The following is a 12,494-nucleotide window of genomic DNA, read 5'->3' on the forward strand; positions in this document are numbered from 1 at the left end:
TTTTATTATTTTTTATAAAACCCTATACTTATGGGGTTCCTCCAGCACATGGACCCAGACATGTGGCCAAAAACATGCTTTCTTTTTCCTTCTTCCGTGTGTGTGTGTGTGTGTGTGTGTGTACAGGTTGTTCTGATACATTGTAAACATTGAGAATCATTATCACAGTGGTAAGACCTGAATAGTGATAAAGGACATTATGTTAGAATCCTGATTTTGAACCAAGAGCCTCTACAAGATGACATTATTCCCTTAAAATGATTTATTAGCGCCCCCACAAATAGCTAAAGCAATTCTGGGGAAAAAGAAAATGGTACGAATCAACCTCCCTAACTTCAAACTCTACTACAAAGCAGTAGTAATTAAAACAGCATGGTACTGGAACAAAGGCAGAGCTGCAGACCAATGAAACAGGGTCGAATATACTGACATCTCCCCCCAAGCATATGATCATCTAATCTTTATAAGGGGCCAAGAAATGTGAAGTGGAGCAAGGAAAGCCTCAAATTGTGCTGGCAAAACTGGACAGCTACATGTAAAAAAGTGGGCTCAGATCTGTCCCTAACACCAAGTACAAAAGTACATCAAAATGGATTAAAGACCTCAACATCAGACCGGAATCCATAAGGCACACTGAAGACAAGGTTGGCAAAAACAGATATAGACAAATGGGACTATCTTAAACTAAGACACTTCTGCACCTCCAAAGAAACAGTGATCAAAATACAAAGACAGTCTACAGAATGGGAAAGGATTATTTGCCAAATACACATCCGACAAGGGGTTGATATCAAGGATATACAAAGTACTGGTTGAATCCAGAAGAAGAGAACATCAACCCCATCAAAAAATGGGGCGACGAAATGAACAGAAACTTTCACAAAGAAGAAATCCGAATGGCTAAAAGGCACATGAAAAAATGCTCTACAGCATTAGTCATCAGGGAGATGCAGATCAAAACAACAGTGAGATATCATTTCACACCACAGAGACTGGCTCACATCCACAAGAACAAAGGCAACCAGCGTTGGCACAGATGTGGCGAGAAAGGGACTCTCCATCACTGCTGGTGGGAATGACGACTGGTTCAGCCCTTTTGGAAAACAGTATGGACGAACCTCAAAAAATTAGAAATTGAGCTCCCATTTGACCCAGCAATACCACTCCTGGGAATATATCCCAGAGAGGCAAAAACATATAGTCGAAGTGACATATGCACTTGTTTGTTCTTTGAAGCACTCTTTACAATCTGGAAAAAACCTGATTGCCCAAGAACAGATGACTGGTTAAAGAAACGTTGGTACATCTACACAATGGAGTAATATGCAGCTGTTAGAAAAGATAAAGTCATGAAATTCATATACAAGTGGTACAACATGGAAAGTATCATGCTAAGCAAAATGAGTCAGAAAGAAAGGGACAGACATAGAAAGACTGCATTCATCTGGGGAACATAAATAACAAAATAGGAGACTAACACCCAAGAAAAGCCGAGATAAGTACCAGGAGGTTTACTCCATGGCTTGGAGGCCAGTCACACATGCTAGGGGAAAAGGGAGCTCATACAGAGAAGGGAGCACCAAATAAAGGGTGTTGGGAGGTTCCTCTCAGGATGGGAGATGCGTGATGAAAGTAAACTATAGACTGAACATGATTGCCACTCAATGTCTCTTGCAAACCACAGCACTCAAAAGGAGAGAGATAACAAAAGGGAATGCCCTGCCACAGAGGTAGTGTGGGATGGGGTAGGGGTGGGGGTGGGAGGGATACTGGGCTCAGTGGTGGTGGAGAATGGGCACTGGTGGAGGGATGGGTACTCGATCATTGTATAACTGAAACCCAAGCACAAAAATTTGTAGGTCTACAACCGTACGTCATGGTGTTTCACTAATAAAAATTTAAGGAAAAAATGATTTATTAGCCATTCTAAAATATATCCATGGTCCTCGGTCCTCCCGTTGTTCATCGATTTGCTCGAGTGGGCCCAGTAACATCTCCATCGTGAGACTTCTTGTTACTGTGTTTGGCATATTGAATACGTCATGGGTAGCTTGCCAGGCTTTACCGTGCGGGCGAGATAATCTTGGGTAGCTTGCCAGGCTCTCCAAGAGGGGCAGAAGAATCGAACTCGGGTTGGCCATGTTGGCCGCTTGCAAGGCAAATGCCCTGCCCGCTGTGCTATTGCTCCAGCCCACTGAAATATATATATAATAAATAATTATCCCCTTATAGTTGTTAAAATGTGATATATTGGGCCAGAGGGCAGCAGAGGAGGTAGAGTACTCACCTTGTTTGTGCCTGCAGTGATTTTTGCACTGGTTTGAATATCCAGCACCAAATACAGTTCCCTTGGCACTATCGGGGATTAATTTTGGAGTACAGAGCCAGGAATAGCCCCTGAGCACCACTGGGAATTGAATGGAAATTAAATAAACCAAAAAACAAACCTCCAAAATATAACACACTGATAATCATACTTTAAGAAATATTTACTAAAACTTTCTACATGCCTTTATTTTTGTGTGTGTGTTTTGTTTTCTTGGTTTGGTTTGGGGCCATATCCAAATCAGAACTTTTTCCTGGCTCTATACAAGGAATCAGACCTGATGGGGCTCAGGGGAAACTATGGAGCACTGGGAATCGAACTCAGGTTGTCAGCATACAAACCAAGTGCCCTATCTATTATACTATCTCTCCATAACCATCATATCTATCTTTTTAAAAAATGATTCTTTTATTATCATTTCTGATCCATATTACTGGTAATTAAAGACATTTTTACCTGAACTTCTGGCAATGCAAAATCATAACACATTTTATACTTTACTATTATATTAATCGTCTGTACTTTCAATGCACGTACGCTAGCATCAGATGCATCCATCGAGGACCTGATGGTACAAGCGCGAATGATCAAGTACGACATCATTGGTCTGACCGAGACAAGAAGGCACGAATCTCACCATGCCGTTTTCGACACTGGAGAAGAATTGTTCCTCGGAACATGCGATAAAAGAGGTGTTGGAGGAGTCGGTGTCCTTGTCAACAAAAACTTGGCCATGAGCATTGATTCATTTGAATGCCTAATAACCAAATCAGACGTTTACATTTGAATAGATGTGGCTCACTGCCTGCAGTTTCTATCTTCATTGTCTACGCACCAACATCTCATTATGATGAAAGAGAAATCGAGAAGTTCTACATGGAGCTGGAGAAGTTCTATAAAGAAGACCACACCTTCTTCAAGATCATTGTGGGTGATTTTAATGCCAAGATAGGACCGAGAAGATCAGCTGAAGAACTTCACATCGGGACCCATGGCCTAGAATGGAACGAACAGGGTGAGAGACTGTCTGAGTTCATCATGTCGACCAGGACCATCCATGGTAACTCACAGTTCCAGAAGGCAGAATCTAAACGTTGGACATGGGACTCTCCCGGTGGAAGATTCCACAACGAAATAGACCACATCATATTCAATCGATGGTTTTGCCTGACCGATGTCGCTGTTGTCCCAAAATTTCGAACGGGAGCGGACAACTATCTCCTTCGTACAAAATTCTACTTCACAGAGTGGGGAGAAAGGGCTGCAAAGTTCAAAATGAGAACTCCCAGAACGACCACCAACTGGGAACTCTTTGGCACTATTGCGGCAACATGGGGAGATGCCATTGTTGACAACATTGACGAGGAATACAATCAACTGGTTCAGCACCTCCATGAATATGCGAGGAATGCCAAGAGAGAGATAACCACAAAAAAAGCCTGTCTTCGAAAACTCTTGAGCTAATTCGCCAGCATGGTTTGGCGCAGGCCTCAGGCAACTGCAAGCTAATGTCCGAGCTCACAAAGCAGTGCAGAGATGCGATCAAGGAAGACCTCAAAGAGAGAAGAGCAGAAGTACTGGTAGATGTGGCAGAAGCTGGGAAAAGTATTTGTAACGCCTGCCTGTCCTTCGCCAACTACAAGACCAAGATGACTGCCCTCCGACGTCCTGATGGATCCATCACATCCTCCAGAACGGCAATGGAGAAGATTATCCATGACTTCTACTCAAATCTCTTCAATAGCCATGTCCACTTGCCGACACACCAAATTCCACAGGATGGATTTGTCGTTCCCAATGTTCTCCCTTCCGAAATCCGACACGCCATTTCGTCGGTAAAGAAACAAACAGCACCCGGCCCAGACAAGGGCAGACCTGAACACCTGAAGAACCTGTCGTCAGTACTCATCAATACACTGGCTCGGCTCTTCACTCGCTACCTGTCTGAATACAAGGTTCCGTCCCAATGGAAAACCAGCAGGACCGTACTACTGTTCAAGAAAGGAGACATCCATGACATTGGCAACTATCGCCCGATCTGCCTATTGTCTGTCATCTACAAGTTGTTCACTCGAGTCATCCTAAATAGGATTGGCAGAACACTAGATGAAGGACAACCATGCAAGCAAGCAGGGTTCCGCAAAGGATTCAGCACCATCGACCATATCCACACGATAACCAAGCTCATTGAGGTTTCTCGGAGTTCAAGATGCCGCTCTGTTTAACGTTCATTGATTTAAAGAAGGCCTTTGATTCTGTTGAGATGGAAGCAGTCATTGAAGCCCTAGCCAATCAGGGCATTCAAGCCCAATACATCAGGATCCTCCGTGAGCTGTATTGCGGATTCACTACCAGGATCTCACCATTCTACAAAGAAGTGATCGTTGATGTCAAGAGAGGGGTTCCGCAGCATCATACCATTTCACTGAAACTCTTCAGTGCAACCCTCGAGAACATCATGCGACGACTGGAATGGGAAGGAATGGGAGTGAAGATAGATGGTCGGCAACTACACCACCTCCGCTTTGCTGATGACATTGTTTTAATAACGCCAAACATCAGCCAAGCAGCACAAACGCTGGCCTACTTTGACCGTGAGTGTGGAAAGGTAGGACTACAGCTGAATCTTACGAAGACAATGTTTATGAGAAACAGCCTTGTTCCTGACGTCCCATTCACTCTCAATGGAATGACCATCTCCAAATGCAACAGCTATGTGTACCTAGGTCGAGAAGTCAACATGACAAATGACCTGGCACCCAAGCTGCGCAGAAGGAAGAGAGCGGCTTGGAATGCCTTCAAGAACGTCGAATAAATAGCTAAGAGGACGAAGAACCTCCGGCTTCGGGCACATCTCTTTGATTCCACTGTTCTTCCTGCATTAACATATGCCTCAGAGACCTGGGCCCTATGCAAACAGGATGAGAATGCTATTCAGGTCTCCCAAAGAAGAATAGAAAGAGCTATGCTTGGAATATCACGTTTCACTCAAATGAGAGAAAGAATCCGGAGTTAAGACATCCGTCGACGATCAAGAATCAGGGACACTGTCTCATTTGCCAAGGTGTCAAAAATCAGATGGGCTGGTCACGTAATGAGATTTAAAGGCAACCACTGGACTAGAGCTGTTACTGACTGGATTCCACGGAATGTCAAAAGACTGCATGGCTGCCCACCTACCAAATGGTCAGACTTCTTTGTCAAGATCATGAACGATCGGTTTGAGGCTCTTCATGTTCCCAGAGCGAACAGATGCCATTGGTCTACACTAGCACGCGACACGGACAAATGGAGATGTTACTGGCGTCCGCTCGAGCAAATTGATGACTAACGGGAAGTTAAGTGATTAAGTGATTATATTAATATGTTGGTTTGTAAATTTTTCTTCCATCATTTATAAAGGCCAAAAGATAACTTTTCATTAATTCATTTGCGATAGCACAGCGGTAGGGCGTTTGCCTTGCACGCATCCAACATGGCCGACCCGAGTTCGATTCCTCCGCCCCTCTCGGAGAGCCCGGCAAGCTACCGAGAGTATCTCGCCTGCACAGCAGAGCCTGGCAAGCTCCCCATGACGTATTCGATATGCCAGACACAGTAACAACAAAGTCTCCAATGGAGACGTTACTGGGCCCGCTCGAGGAAATCGATGATCAATGGGAGGGCCTTATTTTTAATTCATTTGAATTGAGGAGTATAAATACCACTCTGAGAAAAAGTGACCTCAGCCTATGCTACATATTGTCCCAAAGAAATATGAGAACATTGATTTTGACAATGGATGCAAATAACAAACACAATCATGAAGCTCTAAACTTTAAACTGTAAAACAGTTTAAACCTGGTACAGAACAATAGTACAGAGGGTAGGGCGCTTATCTTGCACAAGGCTGACCAGGTTTGACTCCTGGAACCACACAGGGTCTTGTAAGCTTGACCAGGAGTAAGTTTTGAGCACAGAGCCAGGAGTAAGCCCCAAGCACAGCCAAGTGTGGCCTCAGAACAAAATAAAATAAAGCACAATATTCTAAAACTTAAATGATCATTGTCAGGTATATGTGTAGCAAAGTGTTTTACTATGATTTAAAAACATATTCCAGTAAGAGGAATATCAGATAATTTCGTTGACATCCTGAAGGGTGTCTATTTAGCCTGAGTAAAGTTAAATAGACACAAGGATCAATGAGGGAACCTCTCTAAAAGCCCCGCAGAAAGGTGAACCCTGGGAAATGGGTATAATCAGGTCTTCCATGATTAAGGATCAAAAGAAGGAAATCTGCCCATAAAGATGCCTCCCTGGGGTGTGCAGAAGTTATGCTGTATCTGAAAAGGAACTTAATAAACTAAACAGCAAGAGCCATGACCTTGGGAAGTCAAGTGAAGGGCAACTTTTTCTGAGCATGACTCTGAGAAATTAAAGTTATCCTCACTCAAAAGTCAATGTTGGCTGAGTGCCTTTGGCCAGTGTGGAGATGTGAATTAGCAGCATCTGTCAAAGCGGGGAGCATGATTTTGTCAACAGCAACCCAACTTGGCAGCCGCAAGCAATAGCATTAGCAAACTGAAGAGGATTCAATCTTTCTTCTCTTATAATGGAAATTGAACTGACCTTTTGGCCCTGTTTTGGGTCGGATAGGCCCTCAGGTTTTATGTTAGATAAGGAGAATCTCCAAAGAGAAAGCAACTAACTACTTCCCTTCAATATGACTCCAATTTCAATTTGTGTTTGAAATTAAAGGAGGCGTTCAAACAAAGTTATATATACAAAATTATGTGTCATATGATATTTTGATCCTCAAATGCTATGGTGGTCCATAATACACACACACAAAGCCTAAGTGTGCAGTAAATTATGTCAACTAGGTTTGTGCAAGGTACTCTAAGGCATTGAAGAATGACAAATCACCTACTGATGGATTTTTTTCAGAATATACCTTGTTAGTGATGCATGGCTGTTCTAGGGTCTTAATAAAGACCATTCTTTAAAAATATGCAAACAAAAAAACAACCTTTTCCCTATATGAAATGAAGAGAAAATTTGGGGATTATCTTTCTGTAGACTAAGACTCTACAAGGAAGGAAAGTGATATACATTTCCCAGAAAAGCAAAGCACTTGACTAAAAGGAAATTTAAGGTTATTGCACTGTAACACCCCGAGCACAGAACCAGGTAGGCTGAGCGAGGAAGATATACCTAGGGAGTGGAGGGAAAGGAGGATTAAATGGCCTTAAACCCAACCTCTGGATAGCTGGTATTCATTTTCTAATAGAATCAGTTTGAAGTAAAATGAGATGTCAGCCTCTTTAAAGTTGGCTGAAAGAACTGAAATTATGTCCAGTTGTTCTGGAAAGTAACACTGCCTGAGAATGTGTTGGTTTAGCTGAAAAAGCTAGGAAAATGAATCTAGTCCCCAGAGAATGTGGACTAACCAACAAAATGGCAGCATCTGTGAAACAGGAGTTGATATATGGAAGCAGTCTAGGAGTACAACAACAAAAGAAAGCAAAAGCAACTTGATCTACCTACAATTTCTACAAGTAAGTGAGGAAAAGTGAAATGAGGAGTCTTTATCCTCTGGAATGGAAATACACCTTAGAAAGGATAAATGCAGAAATCTTCAGAGTTATTAAGGAAACTTTACTCATGCAGGCTGTCAGGAAATTGAAGAAAGCCCATGACAAAATTTTAGTTGAGACTCAATCAAACCATATCATTATTATATCGTTTTTTAATTTTTAAGTTTTGCATAGGCAGAAAGTAAGACTATCCTAATATTTTGTATTTAGGGGAAATATATCACAAATGGTAAGAACTCCGACTGAAGATTAATATAAATGGTCCAATAAAACAACAGTCTTCATTTCCAGGGTCATACTTTTACCATACAGGGTAACTAAGCCAACACAAACAAATGTTCAATAAATATTACATTAATGTTAACACTGGGTTATGGAGCTCAAGTCTCAAGGGATCAATAATAAGAGAAAGGCAGGGGAAAAACATGCAAAAGGGTCCACTTGTAATCATCAGAAAGGAATAAATGTTTCAATGTTGTGGGAAAAAAATGTCTGAGATTTTTATTTAATTGACATTTTAGATCCATGGTGATCACGAACTCACTGAAGGATTTAGCATATGACTGAGAATGAAGATTCCATACTTACGGTATTGGCTTAGTAGGACACATGTCAAATAGTATTGGCTTAGTAGGACACATGTCAAATAGTTTTCGAACTGGGAACTTATGTAGGTAGATATTGGCATAAAACTCATTTATGAAAGATACTACATCCAAGAATAGACAACAGGGAATGTCTACTATGTTTCCCTAAAAGTCTTATAATCATACACAGTGTCCTTGGTAGTTTTAGTCATCACTATAGTTACCAATTTAGTGATCCTAGCGTTAATAAGTTCTGGAGCAATAGCACAGCGGGTAGGGTGTTCGCCTTACAAGCGGTCAACATGGCCGACCCAAGTTCGATTCCTCCGCCCCTCTCGGAGAGCCTGGCAAGCTACCGAGAGTATTCGATATGCCAAACACAGTAACAACAAAGTCTCCAATGGAGACGTTACTGGGCCCGCTCGAGCAAATCGACGATCAATGGGAGGGCCTTTACCTTCTTTACCTTTTATAGTTACCAATTTACTAATAACTCTGTAATAGATAATCTCCTTGGGTCCTTTGAAAACCAAGTCTAACTCTACTTTTTCTTCTCTTTTTCTAATAGCAGCATGAAATGTGTCCCTGGTTCCCACCGACTGCCACCAATATTAAAATAATAACCATGGGAGGAAACAACCAGATGGTGTACATATGGTTTGGGAAACAATGTACAGCAATGGTCACTTCGGGTTTCCTTATTTTTCTCATTTTTGGCTTTTCAAAATGTTCTTATTTAGCTGAAAAATATTGAAACAATTCTCTCACATAAATTAAAGTTCCCTTGAACTTCATTAGCAAAAGTACAATATTCACACCAATATGGTCTTCTTCAAAACTGATCCAAGAAGGTAAATTATATTAATAACTGACCTAAACTCGATGGTCTCCCACCCTAATGACCAAGGAAATTCATTATGGTAGGCATTGAGAATGGCTCACAAGCATTCATAGCCACATATTCATGTACTAAATATGCAGCAACAGTGAGGTTTCTTGTACCAAGAGAAGTCCAGATGTGTTTCAATATCCACTGCAAAAACAACAAATAGCACGGTGTGTTCCTAGATTTGAAGCATTATAGCCATACAGTGTTAATATAATAATAGAAACAAAGCATGGGGTTATCAACAAGTTTGCATACTATCCTGCAAAGGCTGTGAAAAGAACTATATTTAATGGATTACCATTCTGTAGATATTCTGGGGAATTCTTTAAATAGATGATACAGGCAAACTAATAATATATGCCTCTCAAGTGACATCATAGCCATAAAGTGCAATTGTTGGGTACTCGGGAAGACAGAGTCTGCAACTATGTCATTTCAATATCCTCAGCATTTTCAGCCCTGTAATACAGATATTAATATTTTAAATGAATTCTTACTCTGGTCAATGCAAAACAGGCTCTTCATAAATCTTTCAGCATTGCAATACTTCTTCATTTTAATCATTTTCAAACCCCCTAGCATTCTGCCCTGCACATTTGATTTTATTTATGTCCATAAAAATCCACTGGAAATATTTGTTGATGGTTGATCACCTTACTCATTGTAACCATTTGGAGTTACGCTCATATCAAGATGTTACATTAGTGTGTTACATGTTACATAAGATGTTACATTGGTCTTATTTCTTCTTTAGAATTCTGCCATGAAAACACATATTGGATCTCCTTATCCTATCATAAAATTTAAAACATGTGGCAGTTCTACTTACTGTTAAGATTCTGGTTCCTCAACTAATATTGACATTTTCCTAATGAATTAAGCTCAGTAGCTGCTAAATATAAATATGTTTTAAAGAATCTAATTCCATGAATTAGAATCACTGATGATCATTATTGCCCTTAAAACTAAAAGATCTCATTCTCATGGTACTTTGAATGCTCTTCTTGGTTTCTTTAGTATGCAAAGAAAGCTCCAAGTTGAGTAGAACCAAATGGTTGGGGAGAGCTAACTTGTTCTATAGAAGAAGATAGAATGAAAGATGTTCTTTACACATAACAAACAAGGGGTAGAAGTCAGAAGAAAAAAAAGATGGCTAAGCTTTATGAAAGAGGGCATTTTAATAGTATTACTTTATAAGCCATGATATAAATGCATTATTTTAACATGTCAACAAAGTCTGTTCAAAACATACAAGAAGTATAACAGCACATATGTATATACACGTGTGATTTAAACACATTCACACTACTGTCTGACACTTAACTAATGGAAACAATTAAAGACTGTTAATTCATATTATAATTCATATCAGTGTTATTTACTCTTCAGGATGTTACTTAAAGATAAAGATGCATAATATTACATTACATTAGCAGTTCTATTAAAATAAGTTTTACAGGAAACATAACAGAATAATGGAAATAAAAAAGAATTTCACCAGAAAACCAGCGACTATAATTAGGAGCAAAGTTTAATTCTAAGTTTCTTAGTTGGTAGTCAAAATTAGGAACGCATTGGTTTTGTTTTTATATTTTACTAATTTGAGAAAAAATATGTTTATGAATATATGCAAAATCTATTTCTAGCCTAAAATCTTGTGTTTATTCAGTGTCTTGATGAATTAAGAACTATCAAGTAATATGAAGAGCTATTTACCTTCTGTAGTTTGTTCTGTAAGTAGTCATTTTGCTATAAAAAGCCTGGGTAAAAGCTAAAGATATAACAGTAAATCATAACTTCAAAGGCAGTTCTTTGGAGAGAAAAGCTAGTAGATGCAAAAAGTGGTACTTCTTCCTGCTTCAATAACATAAAAATATGTCTTAGAGAACCTAAAGGAATGGTTTAGTTAACATGTCTATTAAAATAGTGTTTGTTATTTCTCATGACTGTTTCCAGTACCACACATTGCCAACCTGCCTTCTAATAAGATGAAGGGTACATACACCAAAAGCCACATAGATTGCCTCGGGAATTTAGTACCATTGTGCATACATTCTTGAATTTTAAGGATTCCAAAATTTGGGGATGGGTTATGTAAAGCATATTTATAGTACTGAAAGTAAGACTGATGTCAAAGCTTTCAGTGATCAAGAATATTTTCATGTTTTTCACTTTTTTAATTCTTTGAGCAACATCCAGTTATGTTTAGGGCTCACCCCTGGCTCTGTGCACAGAGGTCATTCCTGGCAGGGTTCTGGGAATCCTACACGCATGATGCCAGTGATCAAAACCAGGTTGGTTGCATGCAAGGCAAGGGCCTTATCCACTGCACTTTCTCTTTAGCCCCCTCCCTTCTACTTAAAAATATATAATGACAAAGATAATCCACAGTATAAGAGATGATCTGATCCACAAAAGGTTTTTCAAGGGCAGACTTAATCACTAAGTATATTTTCTTGATCTTTATAAATAGCCAACTACTTGATGGAGATGAAAGTAGAGAAGGAAGGGAGTGCAGGTGTTCAAAACATAAGGCAGCGTTGCCAAAGGACATTTACTCAGAAGTTACAATGAAAGTCAGCGGGGAGTGAAGAATCAATTACAGGCTAATTTTTATGAACCCATCTCTCTTACTAAAATGCCTTGGTAGACAAATACCACCAACACATGTTCAAAATAAATAACACCACATAGTGTATATCATCAATAATTTAAATTTTTCATCTTGAAGGCAATCTACGAGATATCAATTTTCAACTCTAGGAATATATTTTCAGACTATCAAAGTACAGCCAACCAGGGAAAAATAAGCAATGTTTTTCATGTAAAAGAACTGAAACACAGAAGGAAATATAAAAAACAAAAAGGTCTCTTTTTTTACCTTTGATGAGAAGAAGCAGCAAAATTCACAGAGTCCATCCATATCCAAAGAGAGGAAGCAAAGTGAAGGGGGAAAAAGATATAAAAGATCACTTAGGTTACAAATTAATATGTGGGATACAATCAAAATAAAACATCTGCAAAACAATATCCACCCCCACTCCTCTACAGAAAACCTGATTTTGTGGAGTAGTTCCATTAGATCATTTTTCCTTTGCCAAACAATTTTGAATTCA

At 39.7% G+C, this 12,494-nt stretch overlaps 1 pseudogene; it reads left to right on the forward strand.

Annotated features, from left to right (window-relative positions):
* Positions 1-2,894: 2,894 nt before the first annotated feature.
* Positions 2,895-3,400, forward strand: LOC130018875 (craniofacial development protein 2-like; annotated as a pseudogene).
* Positions 3,401-12,494: the final 9,094 nt, after the last annotated feature.

The sequence above is a fragment of the Sorex fumeus genome, unplaced genomic scaffold (genome assembly GCF_029834395.1).
Source record: "Sorex fumeus unplaced genomic scaffold, SorFum_2.1 ptg000008l, whole genome shotgun sequence".
Lineage (NCBI taxonomy): Eukaryota > Metazoa > Chordata > Mammalia > Eulipotyphla > Soricidae > Sorex > Sorex fumeus.